This window comes from Perognathus longimembris, unplaced genomic scaffold, assembly GCF_023159225.1.
Source record: "Perognathus longimembris pacificus isolate PPM17 unplaced genomic scaffold, ASM2315922v1 HiC_scaffold_1122, whole genome shotgun sequence".
In the NCBI taxonomy this organism is placed as follows: domain Eukaryota; kingdom Metazoa; phylum Chordata; class Mammalia; order Rodentia; family Heteromyidae; genus Perognathus; species Perognathus longimembris.
The window spans coordinates 16,226-33,163 of record NW_025956092.1 but is presented as its reverse complement, the minus strand read 5'-3'; the positions used below and the strand labels follow the sequence as shown (position 1 = coordinate 33,163).

The 16,938-nt window shown below is 39.2% G+C and overlaps 1 long non-coding RNA gene across 1 annotated transcript; it reads right to left on the bottom strand.

The window, feature by feature from the left end:
- Positions 1 to 331: 331 nt before the first annotated feature.
- Positions 332 to 11,222, bottom strand: LOC125344497. Its single transcript, XR_007209575.1, has 4 exons — positions 11,213 to 11,222; positions 10,081 to 10,088; positions 9,586 to 9,601; positions 332 to 455 (listed from the first exon to the last, which is right to left on the bottom strand). It is a non-coding gene; the product is annotated as an uncharacterized LOC125344497 (long non-coding RNA).
- Positions 11,223 to 16,938: the final 5,716 nt, after the last annotated feature.

Genomic DNA, 16,938 nt, shown 5'->3' with positions numbered 1-16,938 from the left:
GACTTACCTGTAGAATAAAATAGAATGGGTTTTCGTTCCCCTTTTCATTTGAAAACATTATTCTCCCTCTTCTCTTCTCCTTATCTCTCCTCTGTGTCCTTGCCTCCTTTTCCTCCTCCGCCTTCTCCTCTCCTCCTCTCCATTGATAACATGAGAACATACCTTAATTTTTCTTCACTTAATGCCAATCATTCTTACAATTCCACCAAGTCCTATTCTTGGCCCTACAATTATAGTTTAAACTCTAGTTTACATTATAGTTTAAACAAAACAATTGACTGTGAATCTAGAAACAAAGAATTATAGTTCTTTTAATTACCCGAAAAGGTGAAGAGGAGCTCCTAACTCCTCCACCCATACATAAAAGTATGGCTTTTTAATTAACTTTTTAAGGATAATGGTAATCCAGTGGCCTTAGGAGCCAAAAATTTGGTGCAAATCCAAGGTAAAGTAACCTATAATGCTTATCCTATCTTTTATATTCATAATAGCTATTCTTCTAAAACCCCTAGCAAAAGTTTTAATGGGTCAACCAACAGTAACGTATCCTGATCAAATGACTGAATCTATAAAATGAGCCTTCATTATTAGTCTGATTCCACTATTCCTTTTCATCAATATAAAAAAAGAGACAGTCATCTCTATCACTGAATAACTATTCACTCCACAGAATTATACATAAGCTATAAGCTTTAAGTTAGATCTTTATGCTGTTAATTTTTTTTATCTATAGCCTTATTCCTCACTTGGTCCATCATAGAATTTTCTACATGCTATATACATTCAGATCCAAACCTAAACTGATTTATGACCTACCTCCTTATATTTCTCATCACTATGATCATCCTAGTCACAGCTAATAATATGTTCCAACTCTTTAGTGATGGGAGGGTGTAGGAATTATATCCTTTCTATGAACCGGATGATGGTATTGTCGAGCAGATGCTAACACTGCAGCTTTACAAGGTATTATCTATAACCACATTGGACACATTGGCTTTATTTTATCTATAGCATGATTTTATAATACCTGTAATTCATGAGAACTTCAACAACTTTTTTTTAATAAGTAATGAAACTGCCTTACCCTTACTGGGTTTAATTGTAGCAGCTACTGGTATATCCGCTCAATTTGGCTTACACCCATGGCTTCCATCTGCCATAGAAGGTCCTACACCTGTATCTGGTCTACTATACTCTAGTACTATAGTTGAAGCAGGAATCTTTCTGTTAATTCATTTTTATCCCTTTGTAGCTAATCTCCCAAATATTATATCACTAATGCTATGTATTGGGGCCATTGCAACCTTATTCACAGCAATCTGTGCCCTGACCCAAAACGATATTAGAAAAATTATTGCATTCTCTACCTTAAGCCAACTAGGTTTGATAATAGTAACTCTAGGCATTAATCAGCCTTATTTATCATTTCTTCACATCTGTACACATGCATTCTTCAAAGCTATGTTACTTATATGTTCTGGCTCAATTATCCACAACTTAAACGATGAACAATACATTCGAAAAATAGGAGGAATCGCCCCATGTCTACCATTTACAACATCTGCTCTAATTGTATGTAGCCTAGCTTTAACTGGCACACCCCTTCCTTACAGGATTTTACTCAAAAGGCCTAATCAATGAAGCAATAAATCTGTCATACACTAATTCTTGGGCCCTAATCACCCTAATTGCAACATCTTTTACAGCTATCTACAGCTCACAAATTATTTTCTTCATTTTAAAAGGACATCCACAATTTTTACCAATTAATTCCATCAATTAAAATAATCCAAGCCTAATTAATCCGATCAAACGCCTTCTAATAGGAAGCATCTTCACTGGTTTCCTATTTTCCAACTGTATTAATCCTATCAACACCCAAACTGTAACTATGCCTTATAATCAAATTATCAGCTCTAACAGTAACTATCATAGGGTTTATTACTGCAATAGAACCCTGCCGAGTCAGCCGGCAGTGAACGGGAATCCTGACTGAGGGCGGCGAGGATTAAGGAAAAGGAAAAATAGAAGACAAGAGAAAAAAGATAAGAGGCAAAGATGGGGCACGGGAGGTGTGCATCTGGAGATTGAAACTCAAGACTGCAGCCATGTTTATTCTTAACTTCCAGCTTATATGCAGTTTGAAAACCAGGAAACAGCAGCATAGGCTTAAAAATTCCAGAACACAAAAAGGCTTGGAGTTAGCAATACCCGATGATAGCTAAGACTGGATGAGGTTGGTTAACATAAGAATGGACTCATGGCAGACACAGTAAAACATTTGTGATTTTCCATTAAGCCATGTCCTTGCGTGTCTTTGAAAACACAGCCAGAGGTCAGGAAGAATTTAGCTGCTAGCTCAGCTCCTGACATAGAACTAAACATTATATCATCTTATTTAAAATTAAATCCAAAATCATATTCATTCAACTTCTCTAACCAGCTAGGAATTTTTCCAACCATCATACATAGACTCCTTCCTAATATAGGTCTCACATTTAGTCAAAAATTAGCAACATCAACTATAGACTATACATGAAATGAAAAAATTATACCTAAAACCCCTAGCTACCATTAATACATTTTCTAGCTCCGTGTCATATCATAAAGGCCTATTAAATGTATTCATCATTCATCTTATCCACCCTACTTCTACTAGTTATTATTAGCTAAATGCCATGAGTAATTTCAATAATAAGATAAACAGCTATAGAGTTCAATCACCAACTACTGTAATTCAACTCCCATAACTGTACTTAGCCGCCACCCCAAGTGAATCTTCCCGAACTATTAATACATTGTCTTCACCAAATGCTAAAATATTATCTCAATTATATAATCCACCTACACCTAACCCCTCAAAATGCAGAACAGTAATTACTAAAATGACTTCTAGTGTGATTCCTAATAATAGTAAAAATCAGTCTCATAAATTTGAGCCTCAAGTTTCAGGATATTCATCACTTGATATAGCACTTGTATAACCAAATACTACTAACATCCCTCATAAATAAATAAAAAAATACAATCATACCAATATAAGAGCTATCATTTGGAATTATTAAGATCACACCCAACAGCCCCACTAACAATCAATCCTACACCCGCGAAAATAGGTGAAGCTTTTATAGCCGCCCCAACAAAACCTAAAACTATTAAGATTAAAGTTAAATAAAGTAAATTTGTCATGATTTTCACATGCACTTAAACCATGACCAATGACATGAAAAATCGTTAATTGAACTATAAAAACACTTTATAATGACAATCATATCAAAGTCTCATCCTCTCATAAAAATAGTAAACCATGCTTTCATTGACCTTCCAACTCCAACATCTCAGGATGATGAAACTTAGGATCCCTTTTTGGAGTATGCTTAATTATCCAAATTTCTACTGGCCTATTCTTATCTATGCACTACACATTTGATACACTCACAACATTTTCTTCAGTCGCGCATATTTGCTGAGATGTTAACTATAGTTGATTATTCCGATGTATATACTCTAACGGAGCATCATAATTCTTTATTTGTCTTTATCTGCACATTGCACGAGGTATTTATTAGGGCTCATACCTCTACAAAGAAACCTGACATATCGGAATTATTCTATTTCTAGTAATTGCTACAGCCTTTATAGGATATGTACTTCCATGAGGACAGATTTCATTTTGAGGAGCCACTGTAATTACCAATGTATTATCTGCAATTCCTTATATTGGCTCAGACCTAGCAAGAGTGAATTTGAGGGGGGTTTCCAGTTGATAAAGCTACTTTAACTCATTTCTTCACATTCCATTTCATTCTACCATTTATTATTGCAGCAATGTCCATAGTTCATCTTTTATTTCTTCACGAAACAGGATCTAATAATCCACTAGGCATCCTGTCTGATTTAGATAAAATTCTATTCCATCCTTACTACTCGTTCAAAGATCTATTAGGAGGTGTAGCATTGCTAGCCTTCTTGTTTATGATCGTTTTATTCTTCACAGATGCCTTAGGAGACCCAGATAATTATACACCCAGCTAACCCACTCAATACAACAGCTCATATTAAACCAGAATGATATTTACTATTTGCCTGTGCTATTCTACGCTCCATTCCAAATAATCTAGGAGGAGTAGTTGCCCTGATCCTATCAATCCTAGTCCCTTGCCCTATTCCCACTCCTCCATACATCTAACCAACGTGGATTAATATTCCTACCTATTAGCCAAATCCTATTTTGAATTTTAGTCTCAAATTTATTTATTCTAACCTGAATGGGAGGACAACCAGTAGAACCCCCCCTTTATCATTATTGGACAAATCGCATCCATTGTCTATTTTTCTATTATCCTTCTCTTTCTCTCAATTGTCGGATTAATTGATAATAAAATACTTAAATGAAGACTGCTTTAATAGTATAAGGATTATATAGGTCTTGTAAACGTAAGATGAAGATTTTATCTTCTTAAAGCATTCAGGGAAAGAATACAATCCTGCTTCCAACCCCCAAAGCTGGAATTCTTAATTAAAGTATTCCCTGTACTTGGGAGACTTAATAAATTTAAACTGTTTCATCAGGCTTAATCTTAAACTCTCCCCCCCCCAAAAAAATTACCGTGCATATTATGATTAATTGTTCATAAACTGTAAAATGCTTATGCCACATTAAATTAATGCATACATGCTTATAAGCAAGTAATAACCCCCATAAAGTACGTTTACATCCTGTTCTATCCACATTAAATGCTCCAAAATATGAATATTGTACAGTATAATCAGTTAATTCTTGTAAACAGTAATACCATACACACATTAGTCCATTAAATTTCGTTAGTCCTTGAACACGTGGATATCCCCTACTACTTGTTGTCTCTTAATCTACCATCCTCCGTGAAACCATCAACCCGCCTACTCAGCCTACCCTTCTTGCTCCGGGCCCATAAAACTTGGGGGTAGCTATTGTGAAACTATACCTGACATCTGGTTTGTACCTCAGGGCCATAAAATTAAGATCACCCACACGTTCCCCTTAAGACATCTTGATGGATTAGTGAGTAATCAGCCATGACCAACATAACTGTCATACCCCTGGTATTTTTTTATTTTCTGCATGCTGTGACTCAGCTAAGCCGTCAAGGCATGGACGCAGTCAATTGATCTGTAGCTGGATTTATTAACTAACATTCTCCAACCCCATAAGTATCAAGCCATTGACATATTAATTAATGCTCGAGGACATGAAAAAATGTTATACTAAAATAGTACTCTAATGCATACACAGAAATAATATTTATTCTTCCCCCCTTAGGAGATTAGCACTTTGTTAACACCCATTTCCCTAAACATTAATAGATGCAAATACCAACGTAGTCCTAATCTGAACTTTCTAAAAACTTAGTGGACACTCAAAACTCCTAAGGCCACCCGGTTAATGTAATTGTTTAATCCAATAAACACAAAGGTTTGGTCTTGGCCTTTTTATTTGCTGTCATTAAAATTATACATGCAAATATCAGTACGCTGGTGAGTTTTTACCCTAAAATTCAGTTAGAATAAAAGGAGTAGGTTTTAAGCTCTCAATATAACAATTGAAGCTCATAATGCCATGTTTAACCACATCCCCATGGGCTACAGCAGGGATAAAAATTAAGCTATGAACTTAAGTTCGACTTAAGTTATACTGACATAGGGTTGGTAAACATCGTGCCAGCCACCGCGGTCATACGAAAGACCCAAATAAAGCTCGGCATAACGAGTGTTGAATTAAATATCCATTAAAATGAAAGTACAGCTAAGCTGTAAGAAGTCCTACCATTTATGAAAAACAATGTGGAAAGAAATCTTATGTAATTAAAACAGTAAAACTATAACACAAACTGTGATTATATACCCCACTATGTAAGTTGTAAACATAAATAGGTTTAAAACAAGCATATTCACCAGAGAACTAGGCACAGTTTAAAACTCAAAGGACTTGGTAGTGCTTTATATCCATGTAGAGGAGCCTGTTCTGTAATCAATAAACCCCCAATAAAACCTCACTATTTCTTGCGAATTCAGTCTATATACCAACATCTTCAGAAAACCCTAAAAAGGCCCTCAAGTAAGCCCAATTATATTATTTAAAAAAGTTAGGTCGAGGTGTAACTCGGGATGAAATGGCCTACATTTTCTGGTCCAGAACATAGGAAACCTTGTCTGGAATAGACAACATAAAGGATGATTTAGCAGTAAAGTAAAAATAGAGTGTTTACTTGAATAGAGCAATGAAGCACACACACACACCGCCACTCACCCTCCTCAATATTTGATGCAGATAAGTACATAACTTTTAACTACAAGAATTAAGAGGAGATAAGTCTTAACAAGCTAAGCGTACTGGAAAGTGCACCTTGATTAATCAAAGTATAGCTTAAATAAAGCATGTGACTTACGGTCAGAATACTTCAAAATACTTGAATGCTTTGAACTATTGCTAGCCTAGCCTTCCATAAACTAAATTATTCTTAATGTATAAATTAAATCATTCACTCCTAAACTAGTATAGGAGATAGAAATTTTATTACTAGATCTTATAGAAACAGTACCACAAAGGAAAGATGAAAGATATAATTAAAGTATAATAAAGCAAAGATAAAAGCCTTCTACCTTTTGCATAGTGGACTAACTAGAATAAATTTGACAAAAAGTGTTTTCGCCAAACACCCCAAAATCAGACGCAATACCTTTAAATGGCTAGCCAGAGCCAACTCTTCTATGTCGCAAAATAGTGAGATAATTTAAAGGTAGAGGTGAAAATCCTACTGAGCCAGATGATAGCTGGTTGCCCAGCCAAAGAATTGTAGTTCAACTTAAAATTTACCTAAAATATTAATAAATTAAATGTAAATTTTAATGTTAATCTAAAGAGTTACAGCTCTTCAGAATTACGATTCAACCTTTTCTAGTGAATAAATAATCATAATTGGCCTAAAAGCAGCCACCAATTAAGAAAGCGTTCAAGCTCAACACGAGTTAAATATAAATATTACTAAAACCTATAACAATTCCTACAAATACAGTGGGCCAATTATATTAGATGCACCAATGTTAGTATAAGTAATAAGAATAATTTCTCTTGACATAAATGTATATCCGCCCGAATAAGTCACTGATAATTAAAATTAACATTTAAAAAAACCCCATATTAATCTTTTTTTTTTTTTTTTTTTGGCCAGTCCTGGGCCTTGGACTCAGGGCCTGAGCACTGTCCCTGGCTTCTTCCCGCTCAAGGCTAGCACTCTGCCACTTGAGCCACAGCGCCCGCTTCTGGCCGTTTTTTTTCTATATATGTGGTGCTGGGGAATCGAACCTAGGGCCTCGTGTATCCGAGGCAGGCACTCTTGCCACTAGGCTATATCCCCAGCCCCCCATATTAATCTTAAACCCATACAAACCAATGTTAATCCAACACAGGTATGTCACCAAAGAAACATTTAAAAATTTTAAGAGGAACTTGGCAAACACAAGCCCCGCCTGTGTACTGAAAACAGCACCTGTAGCATCACAAGTATTAGAGGCACTGCCTGACCAGTGACTAACATTAAATGGCTGTGGTATCCTAACTGTGCAATGGTAGCATAATCACTTGTTTCTTAATTAGGGACTAGTATGAACGGCATAATGAGGGCTTAACTGTCTCTTACATTTAGCCCATGAAATTGACCTTTCCGTGAAGAGGCGGAAATTAAATAATAAGACAAGAAGACCCTATGGACCTTAAATTAACTTCTATTAAAAACTTAAACTCACTGTAGCAGAGGTAAACAGTAACAAGCTAGAAAGAAAATTTTGGTTGGGGTGACCTCGGAGAAAAAAATAATCCTCCGAAAGACCTAGACCTGGACTTTCAAGTCAAAGTTAAACTACGTCACCTTTGATCCAGAATTTCTGATCAATGGACCAAGTTACCCTAGGGATAACAGCGCAATCTCATGAAATAGTCCATATTGATAATGAGGTTTACGCCCTCGATGTTGGATCAGGACATCCAAATGGTGCAGCAGCTATTAGAGGTTCGTTTGTTCAATGATTAAGGTCCTACGTGATCTGAGTTCAGACCGGAGAAATCCATGTCGGTTTCTATCTATTTACTATTTTTCGTAGTACGAAAGGACCAGAGAAATAAGGCCAACTTTTTCCAAAGCGCCTTAATGCTTAATTAATGATTTATTTCTTCATTAAATTAGCATGCCCAAAATAAGTTCCAGGATAAGGAACTGTTAGGATGGCAGAGCTCGGCAATTGTGTAAGATCTAAAACTTTATTATCAGAGGTTCAACTCCTCTTCCTAACATCTTGTTTATTTTAAATTTACTTGTATTTATTATTCCAATTTTATTAGCAATAGCCTTCTTAACCCTACTGGAACGCAAGATCCTAGGCTATATACAATTACAAAAAGGTCTTAACATTGTATGTCCATACGGTGTTTTTCAACCATTCTTGGATGCTATAAAAACTGATCATTAAAGAGCCTATTCATCTTATCGGCATCAAGCATATCAGTGTATTCAATTTTATGATCAGGTTGAGCATCCAATTCAAAATACGCTATATTTGGAGCATTACGAGCTATAGCTCAAAGCATTTCATATGAAGTAAGCCTAGCAATCATCCTCCTATCAATCATACTATTAGCTGGACCATTCTCAATATTATCCCTATCAATGTCTCAAGAATATATCTGAATAATTCTCCCAGCATGACCCCTAGCTATAATATGATTTATCTACAGACTAGCTGAAACAAACCGAGCTCCCTTTGACCCAACCAAAGGTGAATCTGAAGTAGTTTCAGGCTCAATGTTGAATATGCCACAGGACCGAATGCCTTATTCTTTATGGCAGAATATATAAATATTATCCTAATAAATTCATTAACCGATATTTTATTTTTTGGTCTAACATACTCAACACTCAGTGCAGAAATGATAACTTCAAATTTAGTTGTAAAAGTATTAATTTTAACTTCTTTGTTTCTATGGATCATTTTTTTTTTTTTTGGCCAGTCCTGTACCTTGGACTCAGGGCCTGAGCACTGTCCCTGGCTTCCTTTTGCTCAAGGCTAGCACTCTGCCACTTGAGCCACAGTGCCACTTCTGGCCGTTTTCTGTATATGTGGTGCTGGGGAATCGAACCCAGGGCCTCATGTATAGGAGGCAAGCTCTCTTGCCACTAGGCCATATCCCCAGCCCTCTATGGATCATTTTTGATATGACCAACTTATGCATTTTCTATGAAAAACTTCCTTCCCCTAACCCTGCTCTATGTATGTGGCACATTTCACTACCTATATGTAAGACGAGCATACCACCACTAATATAGAAATATGTCTGTCTAAAGAGTTATTTTGATAGAGTAAAATATAAGGGTTATATTCCTTTTATTTCTAGAATTGTAGGACTCCGAACTCAACCTAATAACTCAAAATTCTTCGTGCTACCTATTACACTAAATTCTAGTAAGGTCAGCTAATTAAAGGTCTCCTGCCCATACTCCGAACATGTTGGTTTTATCCCCTCCCATATTAATATTGTTGTATATTCACTAGTTACATTTACTATCTTTATAGTATCTTTATTTCTCACAACCTCACACTCAATATACATATGAATAGGACTAGAAATTAGCATACTTGGGGGGCTGGGGATATAGCCTAGTGGCAAGAGTGCCTGCCTCGGATACACGAGGCCCTAGGTTCGATTCCCCAGCACCACATATACAGAAAACGGCCAGAAGTGGCGCTGTGGCTCAAGTGGCAGAGTGCTAGCCTTGAGCGGAAGAAGCCAGGGACAGTGCTCAGGCCCTGAGTCCAAGGCCCAGGACTGGCCAAAAAAAAAAAAAAAAGAAATTAGCATACTAGCAATTATTCCTATAATAATTTACAACAGTAACCCACGTTCAACAGAAGCAGCCACAAAATATTTCCTAACACAAGCAACAGCATCAATAATCCTTATATATGACATCCTCAATAACCTTGATTCATCTGGACAATGAAACATAGTTGACCTAAAAGACAACCTATACCTATATATACTACCAATTGCCCTAGCCATAAAACTTGGATTAGCCCCATTCCACCTTTGAGTATTAGAAGTTACTCAAGGCATTCCATTACTCTCTGGTATAATCCTACTAACGTGACAAAAACTGGCTCCAATCTCAATTATATACCAAATGGCCAACAACCTAAATACAAACATAATATTTATAGCTATATCAGCAATTCTTATTGGGGGCTGAGGAGGTCTTAATCAGACTCAAATACGGAAAAGCCTAGCATATTCATGCATCACCCATGTAGGATGGATAGCAGCAACAACAATCTATAATCCCACCGCAATAACCCTTAACTTACTTACATCATACGTACAATTAACATGTTCATCTCCTTAGACTTTCTTTCAGCTAATAACACTACATCTCTAACCATAGCATGAAATTCTCCCCTATTAATTACTTTAATTATGCTGGTCACACATATCATTAGGAGGACTACCCCCCACTAACAGGATTTCTACCTAAATGGTTTATTATCCAAGAAATAGTGTCAAACAAAAATATTATAGCAAGTATATTTATAGCCATATCAGCCATACTAAACCTTTACTTTTATCTTTGACTAATCTATTCATCTGCCCTTACATTATTTCCCCTTCCAAATAATAAATTCATATGAGCTTATGACCCATCCCGACTCTTCTTTTTCTATCCTCATTTTCACTCTCCCATCCCCATTATTGAACTCAATATTCTAGAAATTTAGGTCAACCAAAGACCCTAAGTAAACACTCAAATTTAATTTCCGTCTTTAAGGACTGCAGAACGAATAGTACATCTTCTGGACGCAAACCAATCACTTAAGCTAAATCCTCACTAGATTGATAGGTATCAAACCTACAAAATACTAGTTAACAGCTAAATACCCTAAATCATCTGGCTTCAATGTACTTCTCCCGCCAAGAAAAAAGGCAGGAGAAGTCCCGGAAGGATTGAAGCTGCTCCTTTGAATTTGCAATTCAATATGAAATGTCACCTCAGGACTATGATAGAAAGTGGTCTACCCCTGTAATTAGATTTACAGTCTAATTCCTTACTCAGCCATTCTATCAATAATTATGTTCATTATTCATTGATTATTTTCAACCAATAAAGAAATTGGAACCCTATACTTTATATTCAGAGCATGAGCCGGAAGAGTAGGTGCGGGTTTATGCATCCTCATCCAAGCTGAACTTTGTCAACCAGGAGCTCCATTAGGGATGATCAAAGCTACAATGTAGCTGTCACCGCCCACGCATTTGTTATAATTTTCTTTATAGTTATACCAATTATGATTGGAGGGTTCGCAAACTGATTAGTGCCATTAATGATTGGAGCACATGATATAGCATTTCCTCATATGAATAGCATAAGCAATTCTATGATCTGAAAGTTCTTGAGAAGGCACTTTTATAGTTGTTTTAGTAACTCTCCTTTTCTCTTCCCCCTCCTCCACCTCTGCCCCAATCCCTCCTCCATTTCTCCTCCTTCTCCTGCCCCTCCCTGCCTCCTCTCCTGCTCCTCCTCTTTCTCCTCCCCACTCCCCTCCCTGCTCCTCCTTCCCCTCCCATCTTCCTCTTTTCTGTCTTTCCTCTTTCTTTTTTCTCCAGACATTGTATTTGTATTTCTACTTTAGACTCGGCCGATTTTGACCTCTCATCAGCCTACCAACTGTGGGGCTTATCTTAATTTGCCACCCTACCTGGCTCAACTTCATGATCTAAAAGTTCTTAAAATGGCACTTTTTAAGTTCTGTTTTAGTAGTTAGAGACTTAGCTGTAGAATACAACAAAATGTGATTTCATTTCCCTTTTCATTTGAAAAGTATTCTCCCCTCTTCTCCTTCTCCTCTCCGCCCTGCACCCACCTCTACCGCCCCTGCTTCTGTCTCCTCCTCCTCTCCTCCTCTTCTCTGTTTTCTCCCGACATTCTATGAGGCACATGTTAGCATTCATGATTAAAAACCCGTGTGGTTTAGAATGTGTCTTCTACGGCCTTCATCAGTTCTAGGCATGTTTGATCAGAGTCCTTGCCTTGCCATGCCTGATGGCGTGCTCCTGTTGCACACACATGTCAGGGTACGGGCGGGGACCTAGTGCTGTGTATCTCTGTGTAAACTTGGACACCCCTTAAGCGTGTTTGACAAAAGAAGGCCACTTACCTCCAAGGATGCAGAGCACTGTCTGGTAAGTCACGGAGTGTGTTGGGTGGGCTTTAGTTTAAGGAATTGGGTTGTCAGGCTCCTCCGATTGCCTTCAGCTGTTGTGTGGTTGTTTGATCAGAGTCCTTGCCATGCCGTGCTTGATGGTCTGCTCCCACTGTGCCTAACTTGGGGTGACAATGGAGACGTTAATAAATGGTCAGCTGTGCTTTCACTATGTTCATGCACCTGCTCTGCACACACATGTGAGGGGTATGGGTGGGGAATTGAGTTCTGTGCATCTCTGTGTGTAAACGTTGGACACCCCCCTTAAGCATGTTTGACAAAACACGGCCACCTACCTCCAAGGATGCACAATACTGGTAAGTCACGGAAGTGGTTGTGTTGGGCTTTAGTTTAAGGAATTGGATTGTTAGGTGTCTGGGGTTACAGGTAAGGGTTAGAGTTCTTAGGGCTACTGTTTTCAGGATTGGTATGATTCAGATTAGGGTTCAGGTGTAGGGTTGTCAATTTTTTTTTTCTTTTTGGCCAGTCCTGGGGCTTGGACTCAGGGCTGGAGCACTGTCCCTGGCTTCTTGTTGCTCAAGGCTAGCACTCTGCCACTTGAGCCACAGCGCCACTTCTGGCCATTTTATGTATATGTGGTGCTGGGGAATTGAACCCAGGGCCTCATGTATAGGAGGCAAGCACTCTTTCCACTAGGCCATATCCCCAGCCCTAGGGTTGTCAATTTTAAGGATAGGTTTAAGGTTGGGTGTTAAGAAGACTCAGGGTGTGAATTGTAACTAAGTTTTTAGTTTTGTTGCAGAAAAATTGATCACATTATCCCATCACATCACTACATCATGGCATGTGCTCAAATCACATCACATCCTCAGATCACACCACAGCATTACTTCACACCAACCTTACCTGAATTTGCCACCCTACCTGGCTCTATTTTATGATCTAAAAGTTCTTGAAAAGGCACTTTTTTAGTTCTGTTTCAGTAGCAATAGACTTACCTATACAATGGGATTTCATTCCCCTTTTAATTTGCAAACTGTATTCTCTCCTTTCCGCCTCTGACCCCTCCTCCTCTTCCTGTCCTCTGCTCCTTCTTTACTCTGCAGACGTTTTATGTTTGCGGTACATGTTAGCATTCATGATTACAAACCTGTGTGGTTTAGAATGTGTGTCAGGCCAATCCGATGGCCTTCAGCAGTTTTGTGGGTGTTGATCAGAGTCCTTGACCTTCCATCCCTGATGATATGCTCCTTCGGGCTTACCTTTGGGTGACAATGGAGACTTGAAAAAATGGTCAGCTGTGCTTTCACTGTGTTCATGCACCTGCTCTGCATACACATGTTAGGGTATGGGTGGGAGTTCCTGTGCTGTGTGTCTCTGTGTAAACTTGGACATACCTTAAGCATGCTTGACAATAGAAGGCCACCTACCTCCAGGGATGCAGAACACTGTCTGGTAAGTCACAGTGTGGGTTGGGGTTGGGCTTTAGTTTAAGGAATTGGGTTGTTAGGTGTCAGGGGTCAGATGGAGGGTTTTCAGGGTTTAGCTGGTATGATTGAGATTAGGGTTCAGGTGTAGGGTTGTCAATGTTAAGGATAGGGTCAAGGTTGAGTGTTAAGGATACTCAGGGTGTGAATTACAATTAAGTTTTTCGTTATGCTGCAGAAAACCATCACATCCTCCACACCATATCACATCATCATAGCATGTTATATCATCCCCTCACATCATGCCAACCTCACCTGAATGTGCCACCCTACCTGGCTAACTTTTATGATCTAAAAGTTCACAAAAAGGCACATTTTTAGTTCTGTTGTACTAGCTGCAGACTTACCTGAACAATAAAATAGAATGGGATTTCATTCCCCCCCCCCCCGCTTTTTGGGGCCAGTCTTGGGCCTTGAATTCAGGGCCTCAGCACTGTCCCTGTCTTCTTTTTGCTCTAGGCTAGCACTCTGCCACTTGAGCCCATAGCGCCAGTTCTGGCCGTTTTCTGTACATGTGGTACTGGGGAATCGAACCCAGGGCCTCATGTATACAAGGCAAGCACTCTTTCCACTAGGCCATATCCCTAGCCCCTCATTCCCCTTTTCATTTGAAAACTTTCTCTCCTCCTCCCCTCTTCTCCACCTCCGCCCCGCCCCCCCTCCATTTCTGCTTTTCCTCCTCCCCCCCTACCTTCTGCCTCCCCCTCTCCTCCTCCTCTTCCTCTTCCTCCTTCCCCCTCTCCTCTGTGCTCCTTCCTGCCATTCTCCTGTTTTCTGTCTTTTCTCATTACTTTCTTTTTTCTCCAGACATTGTATTTGTATTTCTACATTATACCCAGCCAGTTTTTACCTCTCAATCTTCTTGCCTCAGCCTACCAACTGTGGGGCTTAACTGAATTTGCAACCCCTACCTGGCTCAATTTTATTACCTAAAAGTTCTTGAAGTGGCACTTTTTTTTTTGTTTTTTTGAGCAGTCCTGGGCCTTGGACTCAGGGCCTGAGCACTGTCCCTGGCTTCTTCCCGCTCAAGGCTAGCACTCTGCAACTTGAGCCACAGCGCCGCTTCTGGCCGTTTTCTGTATATGTGGTGCTGGGGAATCGATCCTAGGGCCTCGTGTATCCGAGGCAGGCACTCTTGCCACTAGGCTATATCCCCAGCCCCGAAGTGGCACTTTTTTTAGTAGCAAGTGACTTAGCTGTAGAATAAAACACAATGGGATTTCATTGTATTTTTTTATTTGAAAACTTCATTCTCTCTTTACCTTCTCTTCTCCTTTTTTTTGGTCTTCTCCTCTCCCCCTCTCCCCTGTTTTCTCTCTTCTCTGTGTGGTTTAGAAGGCTGTCTGTGACAGCCTTCAGCTGTTGTGGGCGTTCTTTGATCAGTGCTTGCCTCATCATGGCTGATGTGCTCCCTCTGCACACACATGTGAGTGTTTGGGCAGGGACCGAGTGCTGTGTATCTCTGTTTAAACTTGGACACCCCTTAAGCATGCATGACAAAAGAAGGCCACCTACGTCCCAAGGATGCAGAACACTGGTAAGTCACAGAGTGGGTTGGGGTTGAGCGGAATCGGGTTGTTAGGTGTCTGTGGTTAGTTGTAGGTGTTTTCAGTTCTTAGACCTACAGTTTTCAGGGTTGGTATGATTGATATTAGGGTTCAGGTATAGGGTTGTCGATGTTAAGGATATGGTTAAGGCTGGGTGATCACGTCACATCATCACGTCATGTCACCAAGTCACAGGACTCCATCACATCATCATCTGACATCACATCTCATATCTAGTCACAGCTTCACATAACACTATCACATCCATCCTCAAATCACGTCATATCACATCACAGCATCATAACTTGTCACATCACATCACATCACATCACATCACATCACAACACAACATTCGGTTACTGTACTGGTAACTCCCCAAAAGAATCTGGATTGTGGTGAGGGAACAGAGAAAAAAGCTCATTTAGGACCTGCACTTACGAAGGGGGTAGGCAGCTGTATATCAGGGAGTATCGCTTCTGAGAATAAAAACAGCTGGAGCTTGTTAAGGTAATTACACAGGGAAAAGGATAATGTACTGGGAACTCCACACAAGAATCTGATTTGTGGTGAGGGGAGAGAGATAAAAGCTCATTTAGGAACGACATGAAAATGCTGGGTAGGTAGCTGTTTATCAGTAGATATCTCCACTGAGACTAAGAAAACCAGTAGCTTAATAAATTAAGTACTTCCTGGTATTGATACTGTACTGGTAACTCCCCAAAAGAATCTGGATTGTGGTGAGGGAACAGAGAAAAAAGCTCATTTAGGAACGACATGAACATGCTGCGTAGGTAGCTGTTTATCAGTAAATATCTCCACTGAGATTAAGAAAAGCAGTAGCGTAATAAATTAAGTATTTCCAGGTATGGATACTGTACTGGAACCTCCCCAAAAGAATCTGGATTGTGGTGAGGGAACAGAGAAAAAAGCTCATTTAGGACCTGCACTTACGAAGGGGGTAGGCAGCTGTATATCAGGGAGTAAACCTTCTGAGAATAAAAACAGCTGGAGCTTGTTAAGGTAATTACACAGGGGAAAGGATAATGTACTGGGAACTCCTCAGAAGAATCTGATTTGTGGTGAGGGGAGAGAGATAAAAGCTCATTTAGGAACGACATGAACATGCTCGTAGGTAGCTGTTTATCAGTAAATATCTCCACTGAGATTAAGAAAACCAGTACCTTAATAAATTAAGTACTTCCTGGTATGGTTACTGTACTAGTAACTCCCCAAAAGAATCTGGATTGTGGTGAGGGAACAGAGAAAAAAGCTCATTTAGGACCTGCACTTACGAAGGGGGTAGGCAGCTGTATATCAGGTAGTAAACCTTCTGAGAATAAAAACAGCTGGAGCTTGTTAAGGTAATTACACAGGGGAAAGGATAATGTACTGGGAACTCCTCAGAAGAATGTGATTTGTGGTGAGGGGAGAGAGATAAAAAGCTCATTTAGGAACGACATGAACATGCTGCCTAGGTAGCTGTTTATCAGTAAATATCTCCACTGAGATTAAGAAAAGCAGTAGCTTAATAAATTGAGTACTTCCTGGTGTGCATACTGTACTGGTAACTCCCCAAAAGAATCTGGATTGTGGTGAGGGAACTGAGAAAAAAGCTCATTTAGGAACGACATGAACATGCTGCGTAGGTAGCTGTT